Source organism: Garra rufa, chromosome 1 (assembly GCF_049309525.1).
Source record: "Garra rufa chromosome 1, GarRuf1.0, whole genome shotgun sequence".
NCBI classification, from domain to species: Eukaryota; Metazoa; Chordata; class Actinopteri; order Cypriniformes; family Cyprinidae; genus Garra; species Garra rufa.
In genome coordinates, this window is record NC_133361.1 from 92,412,019 (window position 1) to 92,427,691 (window position 15,673).

Here is a 15,673-nt window from a genome sequence, read left to right on the forward strand (position 1 = left end):
TCACTCCATTGTTGTACAGAATATCCCCATCCCATCTTTTTCTTATATCAGCCATAACACTTTCTTTCCAATTAGTCTCTTGAAGTAAAATCATATCATTCTCTTTGCACATTTCTTTCACTTTTTCAAATTTCTTTGTATCTAAAAGTCCTCTCGCATTAAAAGTAACAATTCTTAAAAACATAAAAAAGGTAAGAGAATTTTTAAAACCAATCATTTTAGTCCGTTTCTTCCAGATCCCTTAATATTTCATACTTGTTTGCACTTTCAATCACATCTTCTTTTAATACCTTTTTCCTAGCAGTCTCTATATTAGGTTTTACCTTAATTGCTCTTCTTCTTTTAGTTGATGTTCCTTGTTTCTCCTTTTCGCATTCCTCATCATTCCCTTTTACCCCCATTTCTTCCTTATTCCTTTGAGCCCCGATTTCTCCTGTGTCCAAGACATTATGTAAGCTCTCAGTCAGTTCTGATTGTGTCCATAAATCGCTGTCCCGTTTCTCCTCTGTTGAATCCTTGTTTCCTTGTTCTCGTTCCATCTCATCCATAACTCTTTGTACATTGTCTGTGATTTCCATTTGTGTCCAAGCACCATCATCCTGTTGAGGTTGCATTGTCTGTTTGTCCTTTACGTTCTGCTGCTGTTCTGCATCCTTTCTCATAATTATCTCATTTGCCTGTGTATCTGTTGTTCCCTCCTCTCGCTGTTTGTTGTCTCGTCTGTGCATCTGCACGTTTATTTGCTGACTTTCCTCCTCCATCCCTTCCTCCTCCTCTTCCTCACTTCCAATCCAACATTCACATTTATTTAAAAACTGTCTGCAATCCGGGCACTTTATCGCACTGCAGTCCCTCGCGAAGTGCCCCCTCTCCTCACATTTAAAACACTTAAAATCTGGACAGTCTTTCACCACATGTTCGGGGCTCATGCACAGCCTGCAGGTTTTAACCTGATGACTGTGCATCACCCTAAAATACTGTGGGCCCTCTGCTGTCTCTATTCTTGTGCTGTACGGGAGGGAGGCTACTTCCTTGGGGAACCTGGTTTTTACAAACCTTGTCCCATCTTCAATGTCTGTACCCGGATAGACTCTTCTTTTTATTGTTGAAAGGGGACAAACTCCCCAACCTTCCAATTTATCTAAAATTTCTTTGTCAGCAACATAAACGGGCAGATGCATAAACGAAACAACATAGTCTCTATTTTGCAGTCGTTTGACTTCACAGTTAATCCCTTTGATAGTCAATCCATCTGTTAATAATTCAGCATCTTCTTCCCGTTCGAGCGTTACCTCATATTCCTTTGTCTGTTTTGGTCTCACCGCCAGAATCCTTCCATCTCCGATCCGCTCTGTCACCGCTTTTATTACATCAATCGCCCTCGCCTCCATTGCTTGTCCTATTTCCACAGTAACTGTTGCTTCTTTCAAATAAATTCTTTTCCGGTTCTCTTTCCTTGCATCCTTCTCTGATTCTTTTCCATCTCGTTGTCGTTTACCCAGTCCGCTGTCACTCGCCCTCTGTCGTCCGTCCGCCATTGCCAGGTCTGTTTCCGTAGATCCGTCCATTGTTAACAAAAGAAAAAACGGGGGGAAAAAAAAACACAAAAAAACAAACAAAACAAAAACGCAAAGAAATTCCTCCCAAACAGCCCAGGCTGCTGGGAGGAAAACTTTAACCAAAAAAAAAGGCTACACTTATGAAATAAACAGTAAATTAACACAAAATCAGAGTCAAACAAACAAAAGTAGAGGAGAGCCTTTCTCTCCCAACTGCTGCCAACCACTTCCTGTTGCTCTCTAGCGCCTCAGGTGGGGGTATGGCCGTAAGCGAAGGCTGCTCCAAAAAGTGGGCTATTTAAAGATCAGCCTCCGTAAAAGCCAGCATATTATATAAATAGTGAAGAAAAGGCAAAAGCTTACAGCACCTGGTATTCCCAGGCGGTCTCCCATCCAAGTGTAACAATCGGCCTTATCAGCCGAGTTACAAGACTAAAATGGGGTCAGATTTAACTGTGAGAGATGACTAGTGGTTAAAAGAATGAGACATAAAAGAAGATTGGTTTAAATAGATTTGGTTTATTTACAAGGTTCACATAAAAGACTTTAAAACAACACGATAAAACGAGGTAAACGCTGTTAAAAGAATACAGTTCATTTGTCCATACCCTAAAAACAGTCCAAGAATCCCAGTGTGTTGATAAGTCCAATGTGAGTGTCCACCAGTGTATATACAATCCACAGAAAGTGTAATCCAAAGTTTGCAGGTGGTGAATGGAAAGGTGAGCTCTAAAATTAGCAACTCCTCAATCCAACAGTTTGGTGACTGTCCTTTGTTTTTCATGCTGATCTCTTATACAGTTGTACTTCCTGCTTCCTGTCATGTGTCTAGTCACATGGCAGGCCAACTATCCATTTTTTAAAGACACACACTCACTTAAAATGTTAAGAGTAATAAAATGGCCTAAAAAACATGTAAAACACTTAAAACTCTATAATACATTTAAATGATTGTAATAAATCGAGCGGTAAAACATGTCTTTCTAAAAGCCAGCACATTATATAAATAGTGAAGAAAAGGCAAAAGCTTACAGCACCTGGTATTCCCAGGCGGTCTCCCATCCAAGTACTAACCATGCCCGACGCTGCTTAGCTTCCGAGATCAGACGAGATCGGGCGCTCTCAGCGCGGTATGGCCGTAAGCGAAGGATGCTCCAAAAAGTGGGCTATTTAAAGATCAGCCTCCGTAAAAGCCAGCATATTATATAAATAGTGAAGAAAAGGCAAAAGCTAACAGCACCTGGTATTCCCAGGCGGTCTCCCATCCAAGTGTAACAATCGGCCTTATCAGCCGAGTTACAAGACTAAAATGGGGTCAAATTTAACTGTGAGAGATGACTAGTGGTTAAAAGAATGAGACATAAAAGAAGATTGGTTTAAATAGATTTGGTTTATTTACAAGGTTCACCGGTGTGTTGATAAGTCCAATGTGAGTGTCCACCAGTGTATATACAATCCACAGAAAGTGTAATCCAAAGTTTGCAGGTGGTGAATGGAAAGGTGAGCTCTAAAATTAGCAACTCCTCAATCCAACAGTTTGGTGACTGTCCTTTGTTTGTCATGCTGCTCTCTTATACAGTTGTACTTCCTGCTTCCTGTCATGTGTCTAGTCACATGGCAGGCCAACAATCCATTTATTAAAGACACACACACACTTAAAATGTTAAGAGTAATAAAATGGCCTAAAAAACATGTAAAACACTTAAAACTCTATAATACATTTAAATGATTGTAATAAATAGAGCGGTAAAACGCGTCTTTCTAAAAGCCAGCATATTATATAAATAGTGAAGAAAAGGCAAAAGCTTACAGCACCTGGTATTCCCAGGCGGTCTCCCATCCAAGTACTAATCAGGCCCGACGCTGCTTAGCTTCCGAGATCAGACGAGATCGGGCGCTGTCAGCGCGGTATGGCCGTAAGCAAGGGATGCTCCAAAAAGTGGGCTATTTAAAGATCAGCCTCCGTAAAAGCCAGCATATTATATAAATAGTGCAGTTTTAGCTATGTGTTCTTTAAAAGTCAATTGGTCATCAAAGATTACACCAAGATTTCTGGCTGAAGTCGATGGGGTAATTGTTGATGAACCTAACTGGATGGAGAAGTCATGTTGTAAAGTTGGAGTGGCGGGAAAGACAAGGAGCTCAGTTTTAGCTAGATTGAGCTGAAGATGGTGTTCCTTCATCCATGCAGAGATATCCGCCAGGCAGCCAGAGATCCTTGCAGCTACTGATGGATCATCTGGTTTGAAAGAAAGATAGAGCTGTGTGTCATCAGCATAGCAATGGTAGGAGAAGCCATGTGCCTGTATGACGGGCCCAGAGATGTAGTGTATATGGAGAAGAGGAGGGGTCCAAGAACTGATCCCTGAGTAACCCCAGTGACCAGTTGATGAGTTTTGGAAACCTCCCCTCCCCAGGCCACTCTGAAAGACCTACCAGAGAGATAGGACTTGAACCAGCGAAGTGAAGTCCCTGTGATGCCCAACGATGAGAGGGTAGACAGAAGGATCTGGTGATTTACCGTGTCAAATGCTGCAGAAAGGTCCAGTAAGATGAGTACTGATGATTTGGAATCAGCTTTTGCAATCCGCAGGGCTTCAGTGACAGACAGCAGTGCCGTCTCAGTTGAATGGCCACTCTTGAACCCTGACTGGTTAGCATCCAATAGGTTGTTCTGTGAGAGAAATAAAGATAGCTGGTTGAAAACAGCTCGTTCCAATGTTTTTGCTATGAACGGAAGGAGAGAGACAGGTCTATAGTTGTCTATGAGTGAAGTGTTAAGTGTAGGTTTTTTGAGCAGTGGGGTTACCCGGGCCTGCTTAAATGTAGTGGGGAAAGTGCCTGTGAGAAGAGATGTGTTGATGATGTGTGTGAGCGCTGGTAGGATTGTAGGGGAGATTGCTTGGATAAGGTGTGAGGGGATGGGGTCTAAAGGACATGTCGTCGGATGGCTGGAGAGGAGAAGTTTGGTTACTTCTGCCTCAGAATGGGGATGGAAGGAGAAGAGGGGAGTTTCAGCCGTGGGTGTGGTCAGTTTTAGTTCCTGTATGTGTGGAGCTGAGAACTTATTACTGATAGATGTAGTTTTGTCTGTAAAAAATGTGGCAAAATCATCAGCTGTTATAGAAGTGGTGGGAGGTGGTGGAGGGGGACAGAGCAGTGAATTAAAAGTTTTGAAAAGGTTGCGTGTGTCCGGAGCATTGTTGATCTTGTTGTGGAAGTATGAAGATTTGGCAGTATGGACATGGGTAGAGAAAGATGACAGCAGAGACTGATACATACTCAAGTCAGATGGATCCTTAGATATCAATGTTGACGTGATATTCAAGATGGCCGCAGCGTGAGTGAACGCATCTCAAGCACAGGTCTGCTTAATATCCATGACATAGTAGCCTTTTAAGTGATCCTTTATGCTGATCCATGTGATTGTGATCTGACTTCTATTTAAACAAATCAAGCATTAAACACAGCTGTTCTACACAGTTAAGAGATTTATTTTGGGACATTGTATATATGCGTCCTTGTCATAATGGAGGATCGCCACATTTCATTACAAACATTGTGGGACGCCATTCAACAGATCAAGATTGATATGCTGACACGCTTTGATGCTAAAGTGGATCCCATACAAAGTAGTCTGAGCAGCATTCAGGATTCTCTAATCACTTTGGGAGAACAAGTTAATTTACTAGAGCAGCGTGTTGGAGCTAATGAGGACAATCTACAGGAGTTCGTGGCTCGGGTTCAGCAACTTGAGAAAAGTAATTCTTACCTGCTGGATAAAGTTGATGACTTGGAGAACCGGAGCCGTCGATGCAACCTTCGTTTCGTGGGAGTGCATGAAACCGCTGAAGGCGGTGATATCGTCGGTTTCATGTCTCAGCTGATCATACAACTCCTGGGACGAAGCAACTTCCCTACGACACCGATCATTGAGAGGGCTCACCGCATTCCATCTGTCCGACAGAGCGATCGAGCCAGTCCCAGGTCAATCATGATCACACTGCTTAACTTCCAGGATAAGGTCAAAATCCTTCGCCTTGCTAGAGAGAAAAAGACGCTGGAATATAGCGAGAGTCGCATCTTTATCTATCCAGATTTCAGTGCCGATCTGACAAGGAGACGTCGGAACTTTGATCCTGTCAAACGTAAGCTCCGTGATCTCAATATGAAGTACTTTCTCCGGTATCCTTGTACGCTGTGTGTTATTGTTGATGGAAAACAGCAGCGTTTTAGTTGCCACAAAGACGCTGAAGCTGCTTTCATGTCCAATTTAACTTCTCCATAAGTTACCTGATGAGGTGAGGCATGTATGAGCTAGCTGTTGCACGAGCATACCAACAGAACTGTTGAACAACAAATTAGCACTCTTGTTCTCTCTCTTTATTTGACAACGCGACTGTAAAGGTTTTTTTTTTTTTTTTTTTTTTGAGGTGTTCTTGACACTCCTTTTGTGTTATAGCTTGATGTTGTTAGATGCAACCAGTGATTGTTTTCAGTTGTTGTTTGTTTATATCCTGCTGTTGCAAGCATTTATTTATTTATTTTTTATTTTTATTTATCTATTTTTTATTTATTTATTATTATTTTTCTAGTTCATAATATGACAACGCGACTGTTAAGTTTGTTGAGGTGTTGTTGATACTTTCTGTTAGATGCTATGTGTAATTGCTTTCAGTGGTTGTTTGTCTAAATCTTGCTGTCGCAAGTATTTTTTTTTATTTATTTTTATTTATTTTTTTGACACTCTTTTGGTGTTATAGTTTGATACAAGAGGTGATTGCTCTCAGTCTCAGTTGTTGTTGGTTTACATCATGCTAACTGTTTTGCTTTTGTTTTTCCTTTTCCTTTTCTTTTCCCTTACTGACTTTAAATGCTGCCTGTAAAGCACTCTTTGAGCTACACTTTTTATTATTTTCATATTAATGCAGACTGAGTCTTGAGACTAATAGATGTTCTTTTCCAACATAATTTTGTTTATTCACAGAAATTCCCCGGAACATGGTGTCTGGGGTTGCTGGGCTTTGCTTGGGTAATGTTTTTTTGTGTTTAGTTTTGTATGTGGGTTTATGTAATGTGTGTTCGTGTTTTTGTTTTATTGTATCAAATGAATCTTGCAACCTCTCTAATTATGTATTATTTTTTGGGATCCAAATACTTTTACAGTTATGCTTGAGCAGCAGTGACCGTAGTAACAGTACTAAAATTAGCTTTTTCTATGAGTGATGCTAAAGGAATAAAAATTGTACATTTAAATATTAGGAGTCTTATCCCTAAAATTGACCTACTTCGTGCATGGGTTGTATTACATAAACCTAACATAATAACTCTTTCTGAAACATGGCTTAATAGTAATATACCAGATACTGAGATTAATCTTCCAAACTATATACTATATAGATCTGATAGGAGTTCCAGAGGTGGGGGTGTGGCTATATATGTTTCCTCTGAGCTCATATCTGAGTTTTCCATACCTACAGTTGAGCCTCTGCACTTTGAATGTGTTTTTGTTAAAGTAATTTTTCATGAAAATAAAAGCTTAATTATTGGGAGCATATACAGACCACCCTCTTCACCAGCTGAAACTTTTGATCACCTGATATCCACTATTAACTCCATTTCCTGTAATAACGAAATTATTTTACTTGGGGATTTCAATAAAAACTGGTTAGATAAATCATCTCATAAAATGAAAATTTTATTTAGTAATTTAAATATCTCACAATTAATTAAGGAACCAACTCGTATCACTCCTACTTCTCAATCCCTGCTTGACTGGATACTTGTTTCACATCCAGATAGATTTTTAAGAGCAGGTGTTATGTCTGATTGCTTTAGTGATCACTCGATAGTATATTGTGTATGGAAGATTAAATTACCTAAATCACCACCAAGACTTATTAAAATTAGACAATATAATAAATTGAATTCAGATTTATTTTTTAATGATCTGATAGCAATAAATTGGGATAGATACCAACTTATACCTAATGTTCAAGACGCATGGGATTTCTTCTATACCGAGTTTATTGATGTTCTGGATAAACATGCTCCCTGGAAATCTGTCTTGGTGAAGGGTAAACATCTCCCTTGGATTGACTCTGAACTTATTAGTCTTTTTAGGCAGAGGGATAAAGCATGGTCAATTTTTCGGCGTACAAGGGCTAATGTAGATTGGGAAATATACAGGCAGCTGAGAAATATGAGTAAGACTAAAACCCGTAATGCAAAATCCAATTACTATAAGGATAGCCTCAGTAATGATTTTAAGAATCCAAGACAATTCTGGAAAAAAATTAAAACTATTACTAAAACATCAGAAAAACATTGTATTAATCAAATACGAGTTTTAAATACAATTTTACATGATTCTTTATCTATTGCTGAAGCATTTAATCATCATTTCTCTTCTGTTTGTCCTACCTCAATTTTTTTAAATAATACTTTGCCCAATCACAGTTCTTTTTATTTTAAAAAAATTCAACCAGATGAAGTGCAGAATGTCATAAATGAACTAAAAGGGAACAGTGGTGCTGGACTGGATGGTTTAGATAATAAGTTGATCAAACTAGCATCCCATGTACTTATGTATCCACTTACTGATTTATTCAATCTCTCTTTGTCTTCATGTGAGTTACCTGCTATCTGGAAGTGCGCACGCATTACTCCAATACATAAAGGAGGAGATGTACTAGATCTTAACAATTACAGACCTATTTCTATTATATGTTCTATTGCTAAAGTGTTTGAAAAATTAATTTATAATCAACTCTCACACTTTCTTAGTGCAAACAATATATTATCACCATTTCAATCTGGCTTTAGGTCTAACCACTCTACATCTACTGCCCTTCTTAAATTCACTAATGATGTCTTTTCTGCTGCAGATAATGGGGAACTTACAGGTGCAATATTTATCGACTTGACTAAAGCCTTTGACCTTGTTGATCATTATCTTCTTTTAGATAAGCTCTATGCTACTGGTCTCTCTAAAAATGCTGTATTGTGGTTTAGTGCATACCTCCATAATAGAAAACAATGTGTTATCCTACATGGAAATAAATCTAATCTGCTAACTCAGCAAAGAGGTGTGCCCCAGGGCTCAATTTTGGGACCACTACTTTTTTCTATTTACGTTAATAACTTGCCATCAATTCTTAATAACTGTTGTGCTCAACTTTATGCCGATGACACCGTCTTATATACATCTAAACATGATCTTCCCCAAATTCAAGCGTGTCTTCAGTATGATTTTAAAATTTTACAGGATTGGCTTTCTTATAACCAATTATTGCTCAACAAAACTAAAACATATCTCATGATTTTTGGTACTAGACAAAAACTCAAATCTGAAACCAATTCCTGTATAATAACTTGTTCTGACCGTACTCCTCTGCCTCAAGTTGAAAAATTTAAATATCTTGGTGTATGGCTAGATTCTGAGCTTTCTTTCAAAATTCATATTGGTCATATCTTACGTAAAGTCAATTATGGAATTAATGTTTTATATCGATCTCGTAACTGCTTCACTTATAGTGTGCGCAGGAAACTCGCTTCACAACTTATACTTCCGATTTTTGACTATTGTGACGTTGTTTACCAAAATTCTTTAAAATCAGAACTTTCCTGTCTTAAAACCGCTTATAACAGACTATGCAGATTTGTCCTTGGATGCCCTTTTCTCACCCATCATTGCACAATGTATTATGCCCTGAATTGGCCATCTTTAAATATAAGAAGACAAATGCACTGGTTTCAATTAATATTCAAATGTATTCATTACAATTACCCGCTTTATTTAAAACAGTATTTTGTTCCTATTACTTCAAATTATCATTTGAGGCATTCTGTTCAGCTTTATTTTTCTGTCCCCCGAGCCAAGAAGACAGTTGGCAAAAGAGCTTTTATGTTCAAAGCCACTTTAGATTGGAATAACTTACCTTCCGATATTAGATCCATCACTTCATTTGGGATGTTTAAGCATACCTTGTCTTCTTACTTTGTGATTGACTGCTCTTGTAATGTATGATGCTGACACAATGTGAATATATTTAATCTCAAATGTATTTCTGCCAATTTGATTTAACGGTTGTAAAGTTCGGTATATTTCGGTCAATATTATTGTGTTTTTTTTTTTTTTTTGTGGTTCTGTATGTATTTGTTTGTCCAATATGTATAATTGTACTTTTGTTTATTTTATTATTGTTCTTTTGTGATGGTCGTGATGTATTTTAGGACCCCCTTGAAAACAAGATGTTGCATCTCAAGGGGTTTATCCTAATAAAATTTATCCTAATAAAATAAATTTGAATATTTGTGCCATTTTCTCTCAGCTGCCCTAAGTTTGGACCGATGCTCACAAAGAACATCGGATAGCCAAGGGTTGGAAGGAGCAGCCCGTGCTGGCCTGGAGGAGAGAGGGCATATTTCATCTAGGCAAGAAGTAAGAGTGGAACATAACGTGTCGGTTGCTGCATTATTATCCAGAGATGTGAAGTGGGTAGGAGAGGGAAGAGAGGAGGATATTGATGAAGAAAGATGGGAGGGTGAGAGAGAGCGTAGGTTTCGTCTAAAAGTAACGGGTAGGGGGGTGGGGGTGCACAAGTAGCAAGATGTAGGTTTAGTGTAATGAAGAAATGGTCAGAGATGTGAAGGGGTTTGACCACAATGTCGTCAGAAGTACAGTTTCGTGTGTAGATGAGATCAAGTTGGTTGCCGGATATATGAGTGTATGCAGTGGTAGTGCGTTTTAGGTCAAATGAAGCAAGAAGTGAATGGAAGTCTGCAGCATAGGGTTTGTCCAGATGCATGTTAAAATCTTCAAAGACTAGAAGTGGGCTGCCATCTTCTGGAAAAGAGGATAGCAGCCCATCCAGTTCTTCTAAGAAGATGCCAAGTTGACTAGGAGGGCGGTAAATGACCACAACATGGAGTTTGATAGGAGATGTTATAGTGATTGTATGAGATTCACTTAAAACTCTATAATACATTTAAATGATTGTAATAAATCGAGCGGTAAAACACGTCTTTCTAAAAGCCAGCATATTATATAAATAGTGAAGAAAAGGCAAAAGCTTACAGCACCTGGTATTCCCAGGCGGTCTCCCATCCAAGTGTAACAATCGGCCTTATCAGCCGAGTTACAAGACTAAAATGGGGTCAGATTTAACTGTGAGAGATGACTAGTGGTTAAAAGAATGAGACATAAAAGAAGATTGGTTTAAATAGATTTGGTTTATTTACAAGGTTCACATAAAAGACTTTAAAACAACACGATAAAACGAGGTAAACGCTGTTAAAAGAATACAGTTCATTTGTCCATACCCTAAAAACAGTCCAAGAATCCCAGTGTGTTGATAAGTCCAATGTGAGTGTCCACCAGTGTATATACAATCCACAGAAAGTGTAATCCAAAGTTTGCAGGTGGTGAATGGAAAGGTGAGCTCTAAAATTAGCAACTCCTCAATCCAACAGTTTGGTGACTGTCCTTTGTTTGTCATGCTGCTCTCTTATACAGTTGTACTTCCTGCTTCCTGTCATGTGTCTAGTCACATGGCAGGCCAACCATCCATTTTTTAAAGACACACACTCACTTAAAATGTTAAGAGTAATAAAATGGCCTAAAAAACATGTAAAACACTTAAAACTCTATAATACATTTAAATGATTGTAATAAATCGAGCGGTAAAACACGTCTTTCTAAAAGCCAGCATATTATATAAATAGTGAAGAAAAGGCAAAAGCTTACAGCACCTGGTATTCCCAGGCGGTCTCCCATCCAAGTACTGACCAGGCCCGACGCTGCTTAGCTTCCGAGATCAGACGAGATCGGGCACTCTCAGCGCGGTAAGACCGTAAGCGAAGGCTGCTCCAAAAAGTGGGCTATTTAAAGATCAGCCTCCGTAAAAGCCAGCATATTATATAAATAGTGAAGAAAAGGCAAAAGCTTACAGCACCTGGTATTCCCAGGCGGTCTCCCATCCAAGTGTAACAATCGGCCTTATCAGCCGAGTTACAAGACTAAAATGGGGTCAGATTTAACTGTGAGAGATGACTAGTGGTTAAAAGAATGAGACATAAAAGAAGATTGGTTTAAATAGATTTGGTTTATTTACAAGGTTCACCAGTGTGTTGATAAGTCCAATGTGAGTGTCCACCAGTGTATATACAATCCACAGAAAGTGTAATCCAAAGTTTGCAGGTGGTGAATGGAAAGGTGAGCTCTAAAATTAGCAACTCCTCAATCCAACAGTTTGGTGACTGTCCTTTGTTTGTCATGCTGCTCTCTTATACAGTTGTACTTCCTGCTTCCTGTCATGTGTCTAGTCACATGGCAGGCCAACCATCCATTTATTTAAGACACACACACACTTAAAATGTTAAGAGCAATAAAATGGCCTAAAAAACATGTAAAACACTTAACACTCTATAATACATTTAAATGATTGTAATAAATAGAGCGGTAAAACACGTCTTTCTAAAAGCCAGCATATTATATAAATAGTGAAGAAAAGGCAAAAGCTTACAGCACCTGGTATTCCCAGGCGGTCTCCCATCCAGGGTTACAAGATTAAAATGGGGTCAGATTTAACTGTGAGAGATGACTAGTGGTTAAAAGAATGAGACATAAAAGAAGATTGGTTTAAATAGATTTGGTTTATATACAAGGTTCACATAAAAGACTTTAAAACAACACGATAAAACTAGGTAAATGCTGTTAAAAGAATACAGTTCATTTGTCCATACCCTAAAAACAGTCCAAGAATCCCAGTGTGTTGATAAGTCCAATGTGAGTGTCCACCATTGTATATACAATCCACAGAAAGTGTAATCCAAAGTTTGCAGGTGGTGAATGGAAAGGTGAGCTCTAAAATTAGCAACTCCTTAATCCAACAGTTTGGTGACTTTTTTTGTCATGCTGCTCTCTTATACAGTTGTACTTCCTGCTTCCTGTCATGTGTCTAGTCACATGGCAGGCCAACCATCCATTTATTAAAGACACAAACACACACTTAAAATGTTAAGAGTAATAAAATGGCCTAAAAAACATGTAAAACACTTAACACTCTATAATACATTTAAATGATTGTAATAAATAGAGCGGTAAAACACGTCTTTCTAAAAGCCAGCATATTATATAAATAGTGAAGAAAAGGCAAAAGCTTGCAGCACCTGGTATTCCCAGGCGGTCTCCCATCCAAGTACTAACCAGGCCCGACGCTGCTTTGCTTCCGAGATCAGACGAGATCGGGCGGTCTCAGCGCAGTATGGCCGTAAGCGAGGGTTGCTCCAAAAAGTGGGCTATTTAAAGATCAGCCTCCGTAAAAGCCATCATATTATATAAATAGTGAAGAAAAGGCAAAAGCTTACAGCACCTGGTATTCCCAGGCGGTCTCCCATCTAAGTACTAACCAGGCCCGACGCTGCTTTGCTTCCGAGATCAGACGAGATCGGGCGCTCTCAGCGCAGTATGGCCGTAAGCGAGTACTGCTCCAAAAAGTGGGCTATTTATAGATCAGCCTCCGTAAAAGCCAGCATATTATATAAATAGTGAAGAAAAGGCAAAAGCTTACAGCACCTGGTATTCCCAGGCGGTCTCCCATCCAAGTGTAACAATCGGCCTTATCAGCCGAGTTACAAGACTAAAATGGGGTCAGATTTAACTGTGAGAGATGACTAGTGGTTAAAAGAATGAGACATAAAAGAAGATTGGTTTAAATAGATTTGGTTTATTTACAAGGTTCACATAAAAGACTTTAAAACAACACGATAAAACGAGGTAAACGCTGTTAAAAGAATACAGTTCATTTGTCCATACCCTAAAAACAGTCCAAGAATCCCAGTGTGTTGATAAGTCCAATGTGAGTGTCCACCAGTGTATATACAATCCACAGAAAGTGTAATCCAAAGTTTGCAGGTGGTGAATGGAAAGGTGAGCTCTAAAATTAGCAACTCCTCAATCCAACAGTTTGGTGACTGTCCTTTGTTTGTCATGCTGCTCTCTTATACAGTTGTACTTCCTGCTTCCTGTCATGTGTCTAGTCACATGGCAGGCCAACCATCCATTTTTTAAAGACACACACTCACTTAAAATGTTAAGAGTAATAAAATGGCCTAAAAAACATGTAAAACACTTAAAACTCTATAATACATTTAAATGATTGTAATAAATCGAGCGGTAAAACACGTCTTTCTAAAAGCCAGCATATTATATAAATAGTGAAGAAAAGGCAAATGCTTACAGCACCTGGTATTCCCAGGCGGTCTCCCATCCAAGTACTAACCAGGCCCGACGCTGCTTAGCTTCCGAGATCAAACGAGATCGGGCACTCTCAGCGCGGTAAGGCCGTAAGCGAAGGCTGCTCCAAAAAGTGGGCTATTTAAAGATCAGCCTCCGTAAAAGCCAGCATATTATATAAATAGTGAAGAAAAGGCAAAAGCTTACAGCACCTGGTATTCCCAGGCGGTCTCCCATCCAAGTACTAACCAGGCCCGACGCTGCTTTGCTTCCGAGATCAGACGAGATCGGGCGGTCTCAGCGCAGTATGGCCGTAAGCGAGGGCTGCTCCAAAAAGTGGGCTATTTAAAGATCAGCCTCCGTAAAAGCCAGCATATTATATAAATAGTGAAGAAAAGGCAAAAGCTTACAGCACCTGGTATTCCCAGGCGGTCTCCCATCCAGAGTTACAAGATTAAAATAGGGTCAGAATTAACTGTGAGAGATGACTAGTGGTTAAAAGAATGAGACATAAAAGAAGATTGGTTTAAATAGATTTGGTTTTTATACAAGGTTCACATAAAAGACTTTAAAACAACACGATAAAACTAGGTAAATGCTGTTAAAAGAATACAGTTCATTTGTCCATACCCTAAAAACAGTCCAAGAATCCCAGTGTGTTGATAAGTCCAATGTGAGTGTCCACCATTGTATATACAATCCACAGAAAGTGTAATCCAAAGTTTGCAGGTGGTGAATGGAAAGGTGAGCTCTAAAATTAGCAAACTCCTTAATCCAACAGTTTGGTGACTGTCCTTTGTTTGTCATGCTGCTCTCTTATACAGTTGTACTTCCTGCTTCCTGTCATGTGTCTAGTCACATGGCAGGCCAACCATCCATTTATTTAAGACACACACACACTTAAAATGTTAAGAGCAATAAAATGGCCTAAAAAAACATGTAAAACACTTAACACTCTATAATACATTTAAATGATTGTAATAAATAGAGCGGTAAAACACGTCTTTCTAAAAGCCAGCTTATTATATAAATAGTGAAAAAAAGGCAAAAGCTTACAGCACCTAGTATTCCAAGGCGGTCTCCCATCCAAGTACTAACCAGGCCCGACGCTGCTTTGCTTCCGAGATCAGACGAGATCGGGCAGTCTCAGCGCAGTATGGCCGTAAGCGAGGACTGCTCCAAAAAGTGGGCTATTTAAAGATCAGCCTCCGTAAAAACAGCATATTATATAAATAGTGAAGAAAAGGCAAAAGCTTACAGCACCTGGTATTCCCAGGCGGTCTCCCATCTAAGTACTAACCAGGCCCGACGCTGCTTTGCTTCCGAGATCAGACGAGATCGGGCGCTCTCAGCGCAGTATGGCCGTAAGCGAGTACTGCTCCAAAAAGTGGGCTATTTATAGATCAGCCTCCGTAAAAGCCAGCATATTATATAAATAGTGAAGAAAAGGCAAAAGCTTACAGCACCTGGTATTCCCAGGCGGTCTCCCATCCAAGTACTAACCAGGCCCGACGCTGCTTTGCTTCCGAGATCAGACGAGATCGGGCGGTCTCAGCGCAGTATGGCCGCAAGCGAGGGTTGCTCCAAAAAGTGGGCTATTTAAAGATCAGCCTCCGTAAAAGCCATCATATTATATAAATAGTGAAGAAAAGGCAAAAGCTTACAGCACCTGGTATTCCCAGGCGGTCTCCCATCCAGAGTTACAAGATTAAAATGGGGTCAGAATTAACTGTGAGAGATGACTAGTGGTTAAAAGAATGAGACATAAAAGAAGATTGGTTTAAATAGATTTGGTTTTTATACAAGGTTCACATAAAAGACTTTAAAACAACACGATAAAACTAGGTAAATGCTGTTAAAAGAATACAGTTCATTT

General features: G+C 39.3%; 10 non-coding genes across 10 annotated transcripts; all 10 read right to left on the reverse strand.

The window, feature by feature from the left end:
- Window positions 1-2,584: 2,584 nt before the first annotated feature.
- Window positions 2,585-2,703, reverse strand: LOC141313998 (5S ribosomal RNA). The gene has a single exon (XR_012350069.1). It is a non-coding gene; the product is annotated as a 5S ribosomal RNA (ribosomal RNA).
- A 659-nt stretch (window positions 2,704-3,362) lies between these two features.
- Window positions 3,363-3,481, reverse strand: LOC141292292 (5S ribosomal RNA). Its single transcript, XR_012340484.1, has one exon. It is a non-coding gene; the product is annotated as a 5S ribosomal RNA (ribosomal RNA).
- A 7,819-nt stretch (window positions 3,482-11,300) lies between these two features.
- LOC141318398 (5S ribosomal RNA) lies at window positions 11,301-11,419 on the reverse strand. The gene has a single exon (XR_012352718.1). It is a non-coding gene; the product is annotated as a 5S ribosomal RNA (ribosomal RNA).
- A 1,300-nt stretch (window positions 11,420-12,719) lies between these two features.
- LOC141319091 (5S ribosomal RNA) lies at window positions 12,720-12,838 on the reverse strand. The gene has a single exon (XR_012353367.1). It is a non-coding gene; the product is annotated as a 5S ribosomal RNA (ribosomal RNA).
- Window positions 12,839-12,922: 84 nt separating this feature from the next.
- On the reverse strand, window positions 12,923-13,041 carry LOC141317536 (5S ribosomal RNA). Its single transcript, XR_012351909.1, has one exon. It is a non-coding gene; the product is annotated as a 5S ribosomal RNA (ribosomal RNA).
- A 753-nt stretch (window positions 13,042-13,794) lies between these two features.
- On the reverse strand, window positions 13,795-13,913 carry LOC141317822 (5S ribosomal RNA). Its single transcript, XR_012352176.1, has one exon. It is a non-coding gene; the product is annotated as a 5S ribosomal RNA (ribosomal RNA).
- Window positions 13,914-13,997: 84 nt separating this feature from the next.
- Window positions 13,998-14,116, reverse strand: LOC141318296 (5S ribosomal RNA). The gene has a single exon (XR_012352620.1). It is a non-coding gene; the product is annotated as a 5S ribosomal RNA (ribosomal RNA).
- Window positions 14,117-14,846: 730 nt separating this feature from the next.
- LOC141344840 (5S ribosomal RNA) lies at window positions 14,847-14,965 on the reverse strand. The gene has a single exon (XR_012356847.1). It is a non-coding gene; the product is annotated as a 5S ribosomal RNA (ribosomal RNA).
- Window positions 14,966-15,048: 83 nt separating this feature from the next.
- Window positions 15,049-15,167, reverse strand: LOC141317537 (5S ribosomal RNA). The gene has a single exon (XR_012351910.1). It is a non-coding gene; the product is annotated as a 5S ribosomal RNA (ribosomal RNA).
- Window positions 15,168-15,251: 84 nt separating this feature from the next.
- Window positions 15,252-15,370, reverse strand: LOC141318826 (5S ribosomal RNA). Its single transcript, XR_012353119.1, has one exon. It is a non-coding gene; the product is annotated as a 5S ribosomal RNA (ribosomal RNA).
- Window positions 15,371-15,673: the final 303 nt, after the last annotated feature.